Source organism: Neopsephotus bourkii, unplaced genomic scaffold (assembly GCF_033783945.1).
Source record: "Neopsephotus bourkii isolate Nb327-2 ecotype Australia unplaced genomic scaffold, CSIRO-AGI_Nbou_v1 NB_1615, whole genome shotgun sequence".
Taxonomy (NCBI): domain Eukaryota; kingdom Metazoa; phylum Chordata; class Aves; order Psittaciformes; family Psittacidae; genus Neopsephotus; species Neopsephotus bourkii.
In genome coordinates, this window is record NW_026902090.1 from 5,601,760 (window position 1) to 5,619,103 (window position 17,344).

Here is a 17,344-nt window from a genome sequence, read left to right on the forward strand (position 1 = left end):
AACTCTAAGGCAGAATAAAGAATTGTGCAGCAGACCCACAAGGACACTTTAAGTGGGCAAGCTGAGAGCTAGAAAAGTGATTAAAAGAAAATTTCCCTTCATTTAAATGGTTTACTTTCACTCAGGCTAGCTCATGTTCAGCAGGGAGGACTAAAAGAAGGGCTCTTTGCACAAAGGCAATGAACTACAGAAAGGATCTTCAGTTTCTGGCACTGTCAAGGTTTCTTTTTAGGCCTGATGAAGTCACAATGTAAAGTTAAGTAAAACTTGGGATGCAAAATAGGAAACAAATGTGGCACAGCACATAAGCAGCCGAGGACATCTGATGGTGCTCTGTTTAAGCTTAAAGCATTTCTTTACCTTGCTTCAATTTTATGAGCATTTAAGAGGCTGTCAAAACGAGAGCAAATCCCATGCATTGCATAGAATTATTTGAAACCTTCAAATTTCATATGCATGCAGTCTAAGAAGGTCATTAAGATACAGCCTAAAGGGGTTTCCTCTCTAAGTGGCATTGAAGACATGCTCATTTTCATTAATGGTCATTAAAAGACTTGATATTAAAGACTTAATTTTCACACTTAATTTCCTGTTCAGAATCATAAATAATCTGTGATTTTTGAATTCTACACTTGCCTCATTTGGTTTTGCATGTTTTGTCCTCTGGAAGCACTTTATGTAAAGAAGACACTAAACCAAAACAAAAATCACTTAAGGCTTTCCTAACCTCATAATTGATTCATTCTTGTAAAGTCTCCTTGCAAAAGAGAAGAGAATGCAAGTGTTTCCACGGCTTCAATAGCAATGATTTTACACTTTTATACTTGTGACTTATATCAAATAAGAACATCTACAAGAGTCAGTAGATTCCAAAGAGCTTCTTGACACTAAACAAAGTACACTGAGAAAAAACTTGGTAACGAGTACAGCATGAAAAAAGAGAATTCTTGTCCTGATTTGGTTACTAGCTTCTTATATTGTCTCAGTTAAGTCCTACTGAAGAGTTTTCCCTTGGCACTTTACAAACTTGTTGTTCCCTACTCAAACTCAGTTTGAGAAATGGTGAAACTTAAAAACCCTTTTTCCTTACTTTTTCTTTCCTCATTGGAGAAGAAAAGGAAATGCATTTACTGCTATCTTTATAGCCTATAGGTCTTGATGAAGAAGCCTGCTAAAGAATTTCTTCACTGTAAAACCAAGAGCCTACAGTATACTCAGGATCGTGGAACTCTGCTCTCCTGTTGGATCCACTGGACACTTCTGTAATGATAGATAGCATATCCTCAGCCTCTCATTCCAACACATCAGACACCCAGCAATCCTGTGGATCAGGAAGCTGGCATACATGCCGCTGAGTACTGTGGCAACTTGAATATTGGCATGTTTTCATGCACTCATCTTCTCAAGGCCAAGAAAAGGCAGTAAAAAAAAAATGCTTATGAGGCTTTTACTGTTTTCAGACAGTAGAAAAAAACCCCAAAACTAGTATAACATGATTCTCCTCACCAAAACCACCTTTTCCCACATCATACTGATTTTCTATCTGGCTCTGTAGTCTGCTGCTCCACCTATTAGTGCTCTGTTTTGGGATTTTTACACAAAATAGAAGTCTGGCACAACACCACTTCTAGCCATGTTGCTAGGATGACAACCCCAAACCAGCTGCTTGCATTTCCTGATGCTAGGATTGCCTCTGAGACTACAGGGACTTGAAGGTACAGGCTAAAGCCCTCACTGACCAGACAAAACTCTTTGTGTAGGCACTCATTAGCGCAACCTTGCTGAGCAATAGCCTTTTGGTCAGAAAAGAAGCCAGGTCCTCCCCCTGGCTGGGCTCTCTGGAGAACCTAACAAAATGGTTTTGTAATATCTTTAAGGAGGCACAAAATTGGCATATGAATTTTTAGACTATTCTTTGCTGATTGCAAATGCTAATTAAGGTGCAATCATCTCTTTTGGCACCTGCGAAGCCTGATGGTAACAATCTGCTCATACATAGCTATCTTGCTCCTTTCCTAAGTGAGTGTACAGCATTTACCCATGTTACCTGAGGACAGCACTGTCATTACCTGGATTTTTGCCTGTGGTCTGCAGTGAAACCAAGAATGTTTATAACCCCAGTTCAAATTGACCATTATGCAAATAATAAATCCCAGATGTTACTGCTTCAGGGTTTCAGCCTAAGTGCAGAACTGAGATGTGTTGCCGGTTTTCTCGCTATCTGATAAAGCAAATTTGACAGACTGTCAGAGGTTTTGAAGATGTTAAATTCCCACATGTTTCTTCTGAGAACAGAAGCCCAGATACAGAAGAAAAAGCCCAATTAAAGCTCTCCCTTGCAGGAAGATTACAGATCAATAACATTAGATATCAGCATGTCTCAGAGGGAGATTGGCTGTAACTGCTACATCCATAGAGCTCATGTCTTACTAGGCATGGGATTCACTTGAAAAAACAACCAGAGACCACTCAAAAAGCCTCAAGAGGAGCCAAGTTTTAGAAATTCTACTAGCACATAACTGTTTCTTTCATTAAATCTGAGCTATCCCAACATTTTCCTGGGAAGATAATTCAGCCACAAACACATCAGGCAATGCTTTGAGCATCCTTTACGTTTTCCCTTTCCCTGCATCACCGGTGCGCTTTGCATTCTCACAGCAGAACAAACATCAGTGTTGCTCCATTCTTCTCCGTAATAAATCCGTAATAAATAGGAAAGTGGGGAAGCCTTCAGACATGACTTTAAAAGAAAGTCACAGCATGCACTCATAAGGATACAATGTTCTTGTCTCTTTAAATGAATCAGCTATTTAGCAGCTAAATTGGGAAAGCAGCCAAACGGTTCCCAGGAGACCTGCTGGCAGAAACACATCATAGTCCTGTAATATAAAAATATGAACTCCATGGCATTAAAGCTCCTTTATTGTAACACTTCCCAAGATGATTTTGGGTAACAAAATGTAACAGCAAGCACAGGATCATATGGGATTCAAAGGCACAGAGAAAACCACCCAAGCCCTCCTCCTTACATCCTGCTTGCCTGGAGGTGCTCTCAGCACCCTGCCAGCCAAAAATGAGACAACAGGCCACCATCAACTGGCATTTTCATTAGGGTTAAATACCTATCTATATCAGTCACAATAGATAGATATGTATAACCCTGTTGGAACAAGTGGACAAGCACTTGGAAGCCCTAAAATTGAAGATGGCCCTAAATGACCCCCCTTTTGCTGTTGCACAGACACACAGGTAGACATCAGTTACAACATGAGACAACAGACAAGGCTGAAAGAAACCTTATTGGACACTCCTTTGTTTAAATATATTTGTAGCGTCTCTATGGCACGAATAATGTACTTTACTTCATAAGTTAGGTGAGGGTTTTTCAGGCCAAAACTCAGTGCAGACAAGGACAGAAGACCTGTCTAAGAATGAGAGAGGATCTTCATAGAGCTAAGCCCTGGAAAATAACCTTTGTGATTTTTGCCCTGAGGAAAGGTCTCAAACCTGTGCCAAAACTGAAAAACATGAACCGAGATGGATCATGTCACAGCCTGGAGACCAGCTTTCCTTTTGATGAAAGTGGCCTCACACACAGTTTATGGAAGTTCATTCTTACAAGAGCATGCTGAAAAAATGTCACTAACTGTGAAAATAAATGGCTGCTGGAGCTAGGGATAAAATAACTGCTTTGAGGTTTCACAAAAGTAGTACTTTCTGTTGAGATTCAGCAGGAGAGCAACAACTGATGCTCTGACACTTGTATGTAGAAGTCAAGAATCCACCTGAGAGTCAGAAAAATAACAACTGTTTTGTATTTTCCTGCAATAGCCAGACGCTATGAATCTTGTGCAGCCTTGGGGAATATGAAATTACTTGATAACATGCGATTTGATATTCCAAATAGAAGAATAACCTGACAAAATGATTTGCTGAAGAGACATTACCAGAAGCATCCAACTGTTCCCATTTCTCTCTCATGCAGTGTCTCCATGGTACCCAAAGGGGTGGACTGGAAGTACAAGCTTGCCATCAGATAGAAAGATCCTGAGCCATTTTTATGTTATGCAGCCCATTGTATATATAATATTTTATTCCAGTGTCACTAAAGGAATCATCATCTCTTTATATCCCAAATAATAAAACAAATGACGTGCTGGAGATAGATTGCACATGCAAGCATTTAAGTCTGTAGGTATCCCCTATTGAGAATGATAATTTCTGAGAAAAGAAGAAGTTTAATTTACATAAACAGAATCTATTCTCAGACAATGTAAAGATAGGGAAAGTTTTGGCAAAGCTTTTAACCTTGTGGGCCATAGATAAGACCATATTTTCTCCTGATTTTTAGACAGATTCTTGGCAATGCATGGGCAAGGTGGTTTCAGCACACTCTTCAGCAGGCAGTTACAAAGCCTCTCAGCATGGGGGCAGCCATCAGAGACACATTCCTGTAGAGCCATGGCCAACTAAAACAAACCTCCCTGAGAGAGAAGGAAGATTCTCCTTCTGTACTATGAGGCATATGGTAACTGGGCTCACACAAATAAACAAATAAAACCAATTTTTCTCCCACTCTGGTTCCCCACACACCAAAAAAATTTCCTGAAACAGCATGTCCAGGCTTCCTAAAACTACAGAAACTGCCTTTGGTTTAATTTTTGCAGCTCATGAGGAAAGCGACTGATTTAGCTTGTAAAGAACAGAGCTGGTTTTTGCTAAAATCCTTGTTCTCCAGTGCTTTATACCCACAGCTAATTAAAGTAGGTCTTAGAACAGCTATTAGCCCCAAATGCTGCTTATCAGCAACTTTTCCTCCAGCTTCTAGAATGGAGCATCTAAAAGACAAAGTTGCAGACGAGATTTAGTGACAGATGGTAAGAATCACAAATTTCCTTCCTGCTTCAGGTTGGGAACAAGATGTCTCTGACCTGAGACAGGGTGACATGCTTGCAATAAGGACCTGCAAGACAGCTGGTTTTGTAAGTGATGAGTAATTATGAGATTTAATTTCATAATTTCCATGTGAATTTTGAGCTCCCCCGGATCCTTCAGAGATAATGTTTTCAGTCAGGCAGCTGGATATTTAAATATCCAGTCTGTTGATCTATAGACATTACGTACTGACTACAGCCTTACTAAGAATGCTAAGTCAGCTTCCATGAATTTATTAAGCAGAGAGCTAACATATGGGTTAATTACTTATATAAGAACAGAGCCAGAGGTTTACCCCTAAATAAGATATGCTTGTGATGTCCATTTAAGCTTCATCTGGGAACAACATACAAACAGATAGGATATTTCATACAATTTCAAAACCATATTGAATCGTGGACTGCCTGTGTCTGACCTACACTGCTTTTGCATAAATTTACCAGTACAGCTCAGTGGTACAGAATACATATTTGAAAAACCAGCACAACCCCTTTTTTAGTACCACCTTGTAACACTAGATCTGGATTTTTGTTTCCCTCTCAGGAGTAACATAAAGCAAGGACAATGCTTTGTGGTTGCGTGGTTGTGACTTAGCTTGAGGTTAAGAATGGTTTTAATCTGAAAAGTATTCTCAGTTAGATGTAGATAAAATGAAAAAAATATAATAAGAATACAATACCTACTTTTGGTCAGAAGCAAATTATATTAGTGAGCTCAGTCCCATAAATGAATACTAGCCTCCATGACTCTGCAATGTATCAGAGGTTCTGATACTTTTGACATGTTCAGAAAGTATTGAAGTTCATTGACTGCCAAACTATTGACCCACGTTTCTGGTGCTTTTCAGTATCTATTATATTAAATGTAATTTCATTTCACAAGATTTTTCTTCATTACCATGATCTTTTTAAAGAAGATTTTGACACAGCTGCCACTCAGGGCTGAGCTCTCCCTTGCAAGTTGATGGTACGGGCTAAAACTATGTGGCTGAAGAGACTGCCCTGTCCAACCTGGCCTAATGCCCTTAACTATTTTTTGTAGGTTCTAGAACCTTGGTTTGGAAGCTTCAAAGAATATTTCATCTTAAACTGGATATGTTTTTGTTCTGGTTTTGAGAACTAAATTGGCTAGTACGATGTTCTAATTCCGGATTTGGCTCCAGGTCATATGGCCGCTTTGCCAAATGCTTGAATGGGGGTGAGCCTATAGCCCCTGAATACTGCTTCACTTGCAGGAAATCTGCAAATCATAGATTTATAATTCAAAACAGAAACTGGTTTCTCAGGTTTTTTTTCTGGGAACTTTTTGGCAATTGCAAGTGCTGCCTTGTTCCGGCAAACAAAAGTAAAATCATTGGGTGGTTTGGGTTGGAAAGGACCTTAAGATCATCTAGTTCCAACCCCCCTGCCATGGGCAGGGACACCTCACATGTGACATCTTTACATCACTGTGGAAATCCCTAAACCTCCATCTGTTTTAAAGCGTACTAGGTTCCTTTCTTCAGTGTGAAGGATGTCAGACCGTGTGTTGCCCGTGACACAGAGGCACCTGTAGTCAGTTTTCTTTTATGCTTCTTCTCATAGCAGATAAGATGAGACCCGTGGTCTAACTTCACATAGTTGAACTCTAATTTTACACACTGACCCCTGAAATTGTTCTGGTTTCTGAATCACAAACTAATCTCCTTCTCCACTGGAAACTGCAGATTGAATTCAGTCTGTCAAAACCTGTATCTTCCCCTTCAGTTTTGTTTTCCGTTCTTTCAAAGGGAAACGTGCACTTTGTTGGTTGGAAATGCTCCCATAGCTTTTCTTTCCCCCCTACATGTCAATACATGTTTATGATTATATTGAAAGCGTTTGCAGAGAAGAGTAGAAAGTTTGTTCCCCAACATGATCCTTGTATCAGCTTTCCCTTTCTTTGATATTGGAAATTGGCTACAGAAGAAAATAAAATCTAAAAATGAAACACTTAAGTGTAACCAGCCAACTCTTTCCCCCCCGCTTGCTTTCCATGACCTTGGACTGCAGCATTAACTTCTCATATAGAACAAAGCTTCACAGCAAACAGTCCGGGAAAAGAAATTAACTAGGATCTTGATACGATACGCCTAAAGAATTTCCACATGTTTATGAGAAGGGAACTTCGAGTACTGAAAACACAATGCTCGCGTCATGCTTTTGCAAGCTTTCCACTTCTATTTGTTAAAAATATCTCCACAGACTTTCCCATAACTAAATGTCCATAGCTATATCACCTCCAGCTGTGATCTCATCAGATGTCCCAGGCAGAGCAAGGTCAGGCCTAGCTGGTTCATGTATGTAGAGCTTCCAAGAAAGGCCATGTTGTGAAGGGGACGCTATACCAATAGTACTGGATACCAAAATGTTGGACAACAGCAACCCTAGTTTAACCTTGGGTTTTGCTACCCATGGAATCATAGAATCATAGAATAGTTAAGGCTGGAAAGGACCTTAAGATCATCAAGTTCCAACCCCCTGCCATGGGCAGGGACACCTTGCTCTAAACCATATCACTCAAGGCCTCGTCCAACCTGGCCTTGAACACTGCCAGGGATGGAAAAAGAGGAATGGTGTTGTTTGACAATGGAATTCAACAGCAGTGAGTGAATTAGTAGCTATTTTCATCAACAATTTCTTGTAAATCATACATGCAAATCAAACGTGTGAAAATTGTTGAGCTGGGAACAAGAGCACTTTGCTTTACATGCATGGTGATGGGAGAAGTGGCTTGGATTAGCAAGGAGCATCCGCAAGAGGAGTGTGCAATTTACAGAAGCTTTCAATGACCCTGTAGAGCTCCACTGGGGAGTCAAGGTAAGATGCACAGTGATTGCTACTGTTTCTGTGAGCCTGGGAACAGCATCACACAGCCACTCACATAGTATACTTCCATTGTCACAGAAATTGCAGAATTTCTGGAGGAACTGAGTTATTTGGGCCATGAGAAGTCACTTCTGGGGTTCTATCTTACTGACATTCTCATGAGGACTTGCTTTGTTTATTTGGCTTCTCTCTGAATGTGTTTGTTGAACTGATAAATAATACTCTCCCTCCCCTTTTTCCTTTCAAACTGGAAGAGTGAGCAGCTCTAGTAACAAAATAGCTACAAAATGACCTTCAATTTGGTTTGTTGCAAATGGAGGTGTTTTCAGGTAAAAGCACCCTCTTCTTCTTTGGCTTTCGGAAGGATCTGGTGACTGATCTATTTTGAGGGAGCTCTAGTGACCTGAAACTTAATTCGCCCTGTCTGTTGAACAGAGAGACAGCCAAGGTTCTGTTCACTGACTATAAAACCAGGCTGATCCCCCGTTCTTATCCACGATAAGCAGCCTTCCAGTAGCATGTTTGTGCTCTCACAGTCCTGCTTTATTAGCTCAGATGTTTTCTCACTAGCCTGGCAAGATATCCTTTGCGTTGTCAGCTCAAACTGTTTTCATACATAATATCTCATCTGCATTTCTTTCATGATTTGTCACTTTGCCTAACTCTGCATCTCCTCTTTTATTCCCTGTGAACAACAGTTTAATGCTGTTTCCTGCTTCACTTTCCAGTACTCTCTACAAGTTCACAAGAGGTTATCTTTAGACCTGATGACAAGCATTCGAGCTAGATGTAAGCAAAGTATGTCTTCCACAAACATATATCATACCCACCTCCCAGTGTCACACCAGATCGAAGGGACAATAAACCCATGAATTTGAGAATAACATCATTCATATATGCAGCTCAACATGCCCATAGGCTGTATTTTTTAATGACTGAAGACAAGATTTGGACTACACACCTCTCTGATTTATTCAAACAGCCTGGGAATTCATGTTTGCTGCTTGACCTGCAGTTTCTACTGATCATGGCCGATTCTGAGAGTGCTCTTGCATCACTTTGAAGAACATGCTTGATAGGGTGATTAGTATGCTGGAGGCTGACATATACATTTCCATGCATCACATCTTCCTGGGATCTAAAAAGATGTTGAGGAACTGAAAGACTTCAGCAAGTCTGGTGTATTGAGATGGGTCTGATTTTCTTACTTTCATTTGGGACGAAAACGACAAACAGAAAGAAAACCTCGGGCAACTTAATTATTTACTTGCCTCTGCTGAATTAAGCCTTAGGCATTCAACCTTGAAAACCATTAGCTAAAAAATCTTTGAACACTGGGAACATGACAACACGGTACCTACCCCAAACACAGCAGACAAGTACGAAAGTTTTGTAGAAATAAGTACAAGGGAAGAGACAAAAAGAAATTGAATGGAAATATTTACTTTGTTATGGTAGGGAGTCAACTGAGAAAGTGTCAGGGCTGGATTCTTTGAGGGATTGGTTGCTACCTTGATTGAGAGGCTGAGGCTTGCAGGCTTGTTAGCAATGTTAATTTTATCTGCTGGAACACGCAAGACAACTTCAAGAGAAATCTGTTAAATAAGACACATTTAGATTAAAATAAAAAATCCAGAATATTGTCTTATCATCTGTATTTCCCTCTCAAAATACCAGAAGAAGTGATAAACCCAGTAGTGGTCTTTGTCAATCATAGTCAGGACATGAGAATACAGAGAGATTATCTAGAGACAACAAAAGGATGCTTTGCATGCAATCAGGAGTTTAAATACAAATAAATTAAATGGCCTACAGAGCCACCAGTCAAAGAGTTAAATGTGACCTATGGTTAACTTTAACAATACATGACAACAATGGCATCTAGATAACATCCTTTATGAACAAAAGAACTGGCTGAATGGCTACACACAAAGAGTTGTGGTCAACGGCTCACTGTCCAGCTGAAGACCTGTAATGAGTGGTGTCCCTCAGGGATCGGTGTTGGGACCAGTCTTGTTTAACATCTTTGTCGCTGACATGGACAACGGGATTGAGTGCACCCTCAGCAAGTTTGCTGATGACACCAAGCTGTGTGGTTCAGTTGATATGCTGGAGGGAAGGAATGCCATCCAGAGGGACCCTGACACGCTTGTGAGGTGGGCTGATGCCAACCTCATGAAGTTTAACCATGCCAAGCGCAAGGTCCTACACCTGGGTCAGAGCAATCTCAGACACAGCTACAGGCTGGGCAGAGAAGAGATTCAGAGCAGCCCTGCGGAAAAGGACTCAGGGGTGCTGGTTGATGATAAAATGAACATGAGCCGGCTGCAGTGTGCGCTTGCAGCCCAGAAAGCCAACTGTATCCTGGGCTGCATCAAAAGGAGCATGACAGCAGGTCGAAGGATGTGATCCTGCCCCTCTACTCTGCTCTGATGAGACCTCACCTGGAGTATTGTGTGCAGTTCTGGTGTCCTCAACATAAAAAGGACATGGAACTGTTGGAACAAGTCCAGAGGAGGGCCATGAGGATGATCAGGGGACTGGAGCACCTCCCGTATGAAGAGAGGCTGAGAAAGTTGGGGCTGTTCAGCCTGGAGAAGAGAAGGCTGCGTGGAGACCTCATAGCAGCCTTCCAGTATCTGAAGGGGGCCTATAGGGATGCTGGGGAGGGACTCTTCATTAGGGACTGTAGTGATAGGACAAGGGGTAATGGGTTAAAACTTACACAGGGGAAGTTTAGATTGGATATAAGGAGGAAATTCTTTCCTGTTAGGGTGGTGAGGCACTGGAATAGGTTGCCCAGGGAGGTTGTGAATGCTCCATCCCTGGCAGTGTTCAAGACCATGTTGGACGAGGCCTTGGGTGATATGGTTTAGAGCGAGGTGTCCCTGCCCATGGCAGGGGGGTTGGAACTTGATGATCTTAAGGTCCTTTCCAACCCTGACTATTCTATGATTCTATGTTTTAGCTTTTATAGTACCAGAAATTGTGCCAGGTGATGCAGGGGAGAGAAGGGAGGAAACGGGAAAGCATCCCAGTCATATGTTTCAATTTGGAAGATCTTGTAGCAAATAGCCTCCATCCAAACATGTTAATTTTTCAATAGCCTTAAATTGTCTCCCAGGCATTGCTCAGGATGTCAGAGATTGAATGCTAACTCCAAGAACAAACTGCTCTCAACTGCGCCTTATTAAATTATACATATGCAACCACTTAAACAAAGTAACCACTGGCCTGTTTACACTATGTCTTCCAAAAGCCACAAGAAATAAACCAACCCCCTTATCTTTACAATAAATGCCTCTTGTATGCTTTGTGATATGTTGTGTCTGCACACAAGCCTGGAGACAAGCTGATTCCATGTACAGGGCTATACTTAAACCGTCAGGAAGGCCAGGGTCTGCTCCTGCTCTAAGCACAGATTTCTTGCTCATCATATTTCACTTCCCAGGAAAAAAACTGCACGTATTTTGTTTATTTGTGCACATGATTCCGTGATCAGAGATTATTATAGACTTTAGTTTGGTTCTGTTACCCCAAGACAGCCAAAATGTAAACAGAGAGATTTAACGCATGTTCAGTCTGCGGGACACAGGTGATCTCAGTTTCAAGTGTCTTTGGAAAAACCAAAGTGCCCTCCAAAACTCTGTTGCTTTTCATGCTCACAGTAAAATAATCAGCCTATTTCTTAGCAAATAACAGGGTTTTTTATCAACAAGAGCCTCATGTGATGCTTTGGATATATTAACAGCTTTTCCAGTATTGTAGCAGCAATGGTAATCACAGCAGCGCTAGGTCCTGCGTGGGAAGGCAATAAAGCAGGGTAAAAGTACTTGTATGTGACAGAGGTGTATCCCACTGCGAAAGAGGCTTTGTACCCCAGCTTTAAAACTCTTCACCCCAGTTAAATGAAATGGCTGTGGAAGTCAAATAGAGGGGTGTATAGCACTATAGATATGTTCCTGTAGCATAGGCTCCAGGCAGGAGGGAAAGTCAGTGTAAATCAAGGTAAAATTAATCCCACAGTGCCAATGTTGTGAAGGAAGTTCTGTGATGAAGTACCTAAATCTGGGCTTTGAGCCTAACAAGTCCAGACCGAACAGCTCCCTTCCTGTCCTGCACAGGTATAAGGTGAAATTTGGAGTCCCTTAGTAGCTGGGTGCTACCTATCTGCTTTCAACTTTCCTGAGGTTTTATAGGGTTACCTGCTTGTCACTCTCACAGTGACACAATGGGAGTCTTCACACGTAGGTCACATCTAGCACAACAGGAGCCAGGTGGCTGCTACATAAATGATGGCAGATGACACAGCGAATGTCCTGACAACTCTAACCAGCTAGAGATTTGAATTTTGGTGTATCAATGTGTGCTCAAGCAGTCATCAGTACCTCTCTACAACAGTTAGTTTGAGAGAGCTAAATTGAGAGAGCTAAATTTAAGCCAAATACTCAGGAAGGTATCTGTATGTGAAAGAATAATGCACTGCTTCCCTACACCTAATATAGAGACAGTTTTGCAGTGTGGAGGCTGAGTACCTCAGATACAGTTTCAGTCACAGAGTTGGAGCTGGGGGTACAAGTAAGGTTTGTAGCTACTCTTAGTAGAAAGAGCTAACTGTTTTGAACTTCCTTGCCAAAGGCAAGATAGAAGGTTCAAGAGAGATATGGTACAGAGTTACCAATGAAGGATCAAATGAAAGCATGTGCCAACAACCTCTATTAGAGGCAAGACATAATCTTGATTCATTTAGATTCTAATTACAAATCAAATAACCAAAAGTAAGTATTTGTAGACATTACCTTTGCCAAGTCTCCAGAATCCCTTTTCCTCTTGCAGTGACAACTCCAGAGACAGCATCAATTGCATCACCTCTGCTTCTGAAACCTCTTCCCCTTTCCTGACCTTAAGCTTCTTGCTCCCAAGAATATAAAGCTTCCACACAAAAGGGAATGCACTTTCTAGAAGACAGCTATTATTATTTCAGAAATGAGCCTTGCCTCAAAATCTATCCTCATGCTAGAGCTAAATCACTGGAAAAAGGCAGACAAGCAATACTTCCTGCCACGTTCTTGTTCTCAGCTACCTTTTTGGTATGCTCCTTGCCTTACCTGTTATAAAAATCAGCTGTTCTATCAAATTCAGCTGTAAAGTTTCATAGGTGTCCTCCCTTTTCTTCCCTCTGCATCTATCAACACCCTTCATCTTCATTAAAGCTCTTTGGCTGCAAGTTTAGCCTAATTCCTATAAGTCTTTGCAAATGCTGTTTAAAGAAACATTGTTAGAAGGTTCTTATAAATACCCCCTTCCCTTCCAAGCAAAGTTTTCAGAAGGGGTCCCTATATTGCCTCCTCAGTGAAGATCAGAGGCTTTTGAAAATCTGACTGAAAATGATGTAGCTGGACTTCAGCTGTGAATTTCAGCCCACACCTGATTGTCTCCTCTGGGACAATATATCTAGTAATAAGAGTCTTAGATAAGTGCATAATTGAATTTCTGTTATAATTATAAAAAAGATAATTTCTTGTAGTTTTAGAATTGAACTGTGACTTTTTTTTTCTGTGATTTTAATATTGACAAAGACAATGCTGTCATTTGCATAACAAAATGACTAGGATGACTCTGCATCTACTGAATATTATTTTCAATCCTAAAATGTAGTCTAGGCCTATGGAAATATGCATTCAGAAAAATAAACTGGTCTTTTAGAAATAGACATTTGATGTTGCTGTTGGCTCTGGAGCACATGCAGAAGCCTAAGCTTTGTATGAAATGGGCTTTATTCTTTTAATGTGACATTTGCCAAATGGCACTGCTCACAAGAGGTAATTCATGAGTTCCCTAAGAGTTTGGAGGTTGACTTTTTACCATCTGTTGGAGAAGTGTTAGCCAGAAAGACCATGCAGCTATGGCTTCTGCTTGGAAACTATCTCAAATACCATTGTGAAAAGGTGATAAACTGAGTCACAATATAAACTGACAGCTGAGAAAAAGCCTGAACCCACATTCCCCTGACTCCCCACCACACCTTTTAATAAAGTGAAGTTTAGAGACAAGTTCCAAGACCAAGGAATGCCACCTCAAGTCCAGACTGTCAAACCAAGAAACAGGGAGGGCCCTGAATAGAGAAGTGTATAGCTGATGATCTGTGCTGAATGATGTAGAGTTGCCATTAACCTACAAACATCATCTCTGTTAATAATCTAAAAAGGGAGGACCCAGGAAATGAGTCAGTGGAGGCTGACTCTCCTTGTAGCTGCTGCCTTTATTATAGAGTTCTCCTTCCCTCTACTCTGTCAAAGGGATCCACACTCATATGCTATTATGGGTTAGATTAGGCAGATGGAACCGATTTTTTGTGGTTTTATCTTTCTATTTTTTCTTTCAATAGTGCTGAAGAATTTGCTTAGAGGAAAAGAAGAGGAGTAATTGCATTAGCATTGAAAACAAATCTCTGTTAAAAGTGATGCTCTTTGGGTCTAAACAATTTGATAAAATTCACTTAAACCAGGATTCACTAATACAGAATTGCAAATTGTAATCTAGTATTTTTTCCATCTTCCTCTATGTGTTTTCATATGTACATACATATATGTGCATGTTTTTCTATACATATACATATATATACAGAATGACATTCACTCTGAAGTGTGTGAGCATACAGTGACACACTGAATTTTCATGCTTTAGCAAAACTCTCTAAAAGAAAATTCATCCTTGTCTGAAATATTGCAAAGATCAGCATTGACCACTGTGTTTTACCCCTTTATTAGAAGATTTTTAATTTCAATGGTGACAGCTGACACTGGTAAGGCAATTTTGGCCAAATGATGACCCAGTAAACATGAGCTTGGTAAACTGCCCTGTTCTCTCCTGGACACTCAAGCATGTAGCACATCAGGAAAGTGTGTTTTCCCATCACATGATCTTTCCTGTGAAAATAAAGTGGTTTGATAAGGAAAACTCCTAGCATAGGCCCCAGGAAATTTGGGAATGTTTCACAGCAGGGATGGGATATCCTGGATCCCTCCCCTTGACACATGTCAGAAAGGGACCTCTGTTTTCTTAGGCTTCTCTGAGCACAGCTGAAGGCCTGCTAAAGCTGTAACATTCCTAATGACAGCATGGACAGTGTCCATGTGTCACTCTACAGAGCACCAAAGAAAGTGTGTTTATGAACATGCAGAGGAGACTCATGCTCTTATCACAGAGGATACTCATGCTCTTGTCAGTACTATGATGTATAAAAAAGATCAGAAGAGCCAAGTTAGAGAAAAGGCTTTTTCTGTGGACTTAGGAACTTTTTTTCCCATTTGTTAAAGTGCTTTGTACAGTCGAACTTCAGAAGCCAAGAAGGGGGCGGGCAGGAAATCAGGTTGGATGTGAGGTCTAAAATGCAGTGGCTGAAGGTCACTAGAAGACTTATGGTGAATTTTGTGCAAAACGAAAAAGACTTCTACTACCTAACTGTACTGTGGGATAGGAAAATATGGAGTGAAAGGAAGATACGTCTCTTGAAAGTATTTTTTTTCTACTGAGGATTATATAAAATCCTTCTTTTTTTCTCTCTGCCAGTTGACTTATAGTCCAGATAAATAGACTGCAAACACTCCTAGCTCTGAAGGATGTTCATTCTTCTATCTATTTTTTTCTAAGAGAAGGAATGACATGGAACTTCCTCTCCAGGCTTGTTTTCTGCAGTCTGGACCCTTTCTTGTCTTCAGTAAGTTGTAAAGACTTGTTTCACTTTTCATCAAATTGTCTCTTGGAAATCATTATTATTTTTTTCCATTAAAAATTTGATGTACTGAGATCTTTCAAAGTAGATTTCCATTGCAAAATTGTTCTAATGGATATATTTTGACCAGCCTGAAAAAAGATACTGACACTTGCTGTGATAAAGAATGGTAAGTAAGACTATTCATGCCACCTAGTATCAGCTTCTAAATGAAGATTTCAGTAGTAGCAGTAATAGGCTTCCATTGAGTTAATGGAGCAAGGGGGTCTTGCAGAGACTATTTATGAGAACTGGATATGTGCATCTTTCTGCTAGCTAAAGAGGGAACTTCAGGTTTCATGAATCCTACTTTCCACACAAAAAAATTCCAACCGTTCTTGATGCTGCAAAAATGGGGATAAGTGAGCAATATTATTTCTTTGATAGCAGAGAGAGTGCACTGATGTTCTTCCCTGAGAAGGAAAAGATGCTGTGAGTTCTTTCCAGAAGATGACATCCCTTGGGCACTTACACATGTTATGTGTAAGGATGCTGTAGATTCTTAATTCTGAATGTCTTAATTGTCTTTCATTCACCTTCAGATTTCAACAGGACAGCTGACACCAGACATGCCTAAGCAGATACTGCATACATGGCAATAATGAGCCATGGTACTGACTGATATCCACACAGCAGTTCGCAGCACAGCATATATTCCTCAACTTCAAACCCTAACATCTTCTCAGGAGTTTCAAGGAAGAAAAATTCACTTGCTGTTGTCTCTATGGTATCACAAGTGCTATATGGTTGTCTGGTCATAGCAGGATAGAAGTCTGTATGAATTAATTTACCTGAAGAAAGACATGATGTCTGAAGTTATTTCATCCTTCAAGGAACTTAGTTTGGTGGCTATTAGGGGTGAAAACAACTTATAACTTTAAAGCAATCCAACAGGCTGAGAACATAGGGCCCAAAAAGTCTTTTTACTGCTGCATAGTTGAGCAATGGGAAGCAGAAACTTGTCCCTGATAAAATATAAATGAAGTTTTCTACCTTCAAACCCAGCCAAAATCTATCCTGTGCGTCAAAAGGATGAATTGCCTCACTGCTCAGCCTTGGTGAAGCAATGTATACCATGGATCTGAGCCAGGTCAGAATGTATACTGAAAATCTCCTTAGAAAGGCCCATCCGAGTTATTTCCCTTCTGGCATCAAGTAACTCAAAATGCCCACACTGGCTGGTTTCCAGCACACAGAGTGCCTGTAAATCCCTTTGAAGTTGTTGATAGATGCTGGTACTTATCCCATAAGATAGAAACAAAATTAAACTTGCCATGGATTTATTAGAGATACTATTTCATGTGACATACAATGACCTACCTTGCCTTTGTTCCAAAATAAAGTCTCACTAATACTCTACAGCATCCCCTGGGATTTTTTTCAGGAGGCACCAGGACTGTGCTTCACTGGACAACTCCTGCTCTTCTCAAGCAGCCTGAGGTGCTTGGCCAAAACATACATTAGCAGCACCCACCACTGGCCAGGCCCCTAATATCATTTACTGCTTTTGTATTCCTGTTTATGACTTCTTCCCTGTGTATCCCCATGGCCAGCTAAACATGCTGCAAGGATGGACATTATTGTCCAGAAGCCATTATCTGTGCTTCTGCACTTCAGGAAAGGCAAAGGTGTCACACGCTGTGTCAGCCGTACTCAGGGAGCTGGTTTCTTTCCGCCTGCTAACCACCATGTGCTAATTTTACAGGTCATTTTTAGGCAGACTCTCCTCCAAGCAAAGGCTGATGTATCCCACCTCGTTAGAAAGAACATTGCGCAAAGCACAGGGAAA

The 17,344-nt window shown here is 40.7% G+C and overlaps 1 long non-coding RNA gene across 1 annotated transcript; it reads right to left on the minus strand.

Moving 5' to 3' along the window:
- Positions 1 to 14,809: 14,809 nt before the first annotated feature.
- On the minus strand, positions 14,810 to 17,006 carry LOC133222751 (uncharacterized). The gene is made up of 3 exons (XR_009728365.1): positions 16,876 to 17,006; positions 16,030 to 16,139; positions 14,810 to 14,923 (listed from the first exon to the last, which is right to left on the minus strand). It is a non-coding gene; the product is annotated as an uncharacterized LOC133222751 (long non-coding RNA).
- Positions 17,007 to 17,344: the final 338 nt, after the last annotated feature.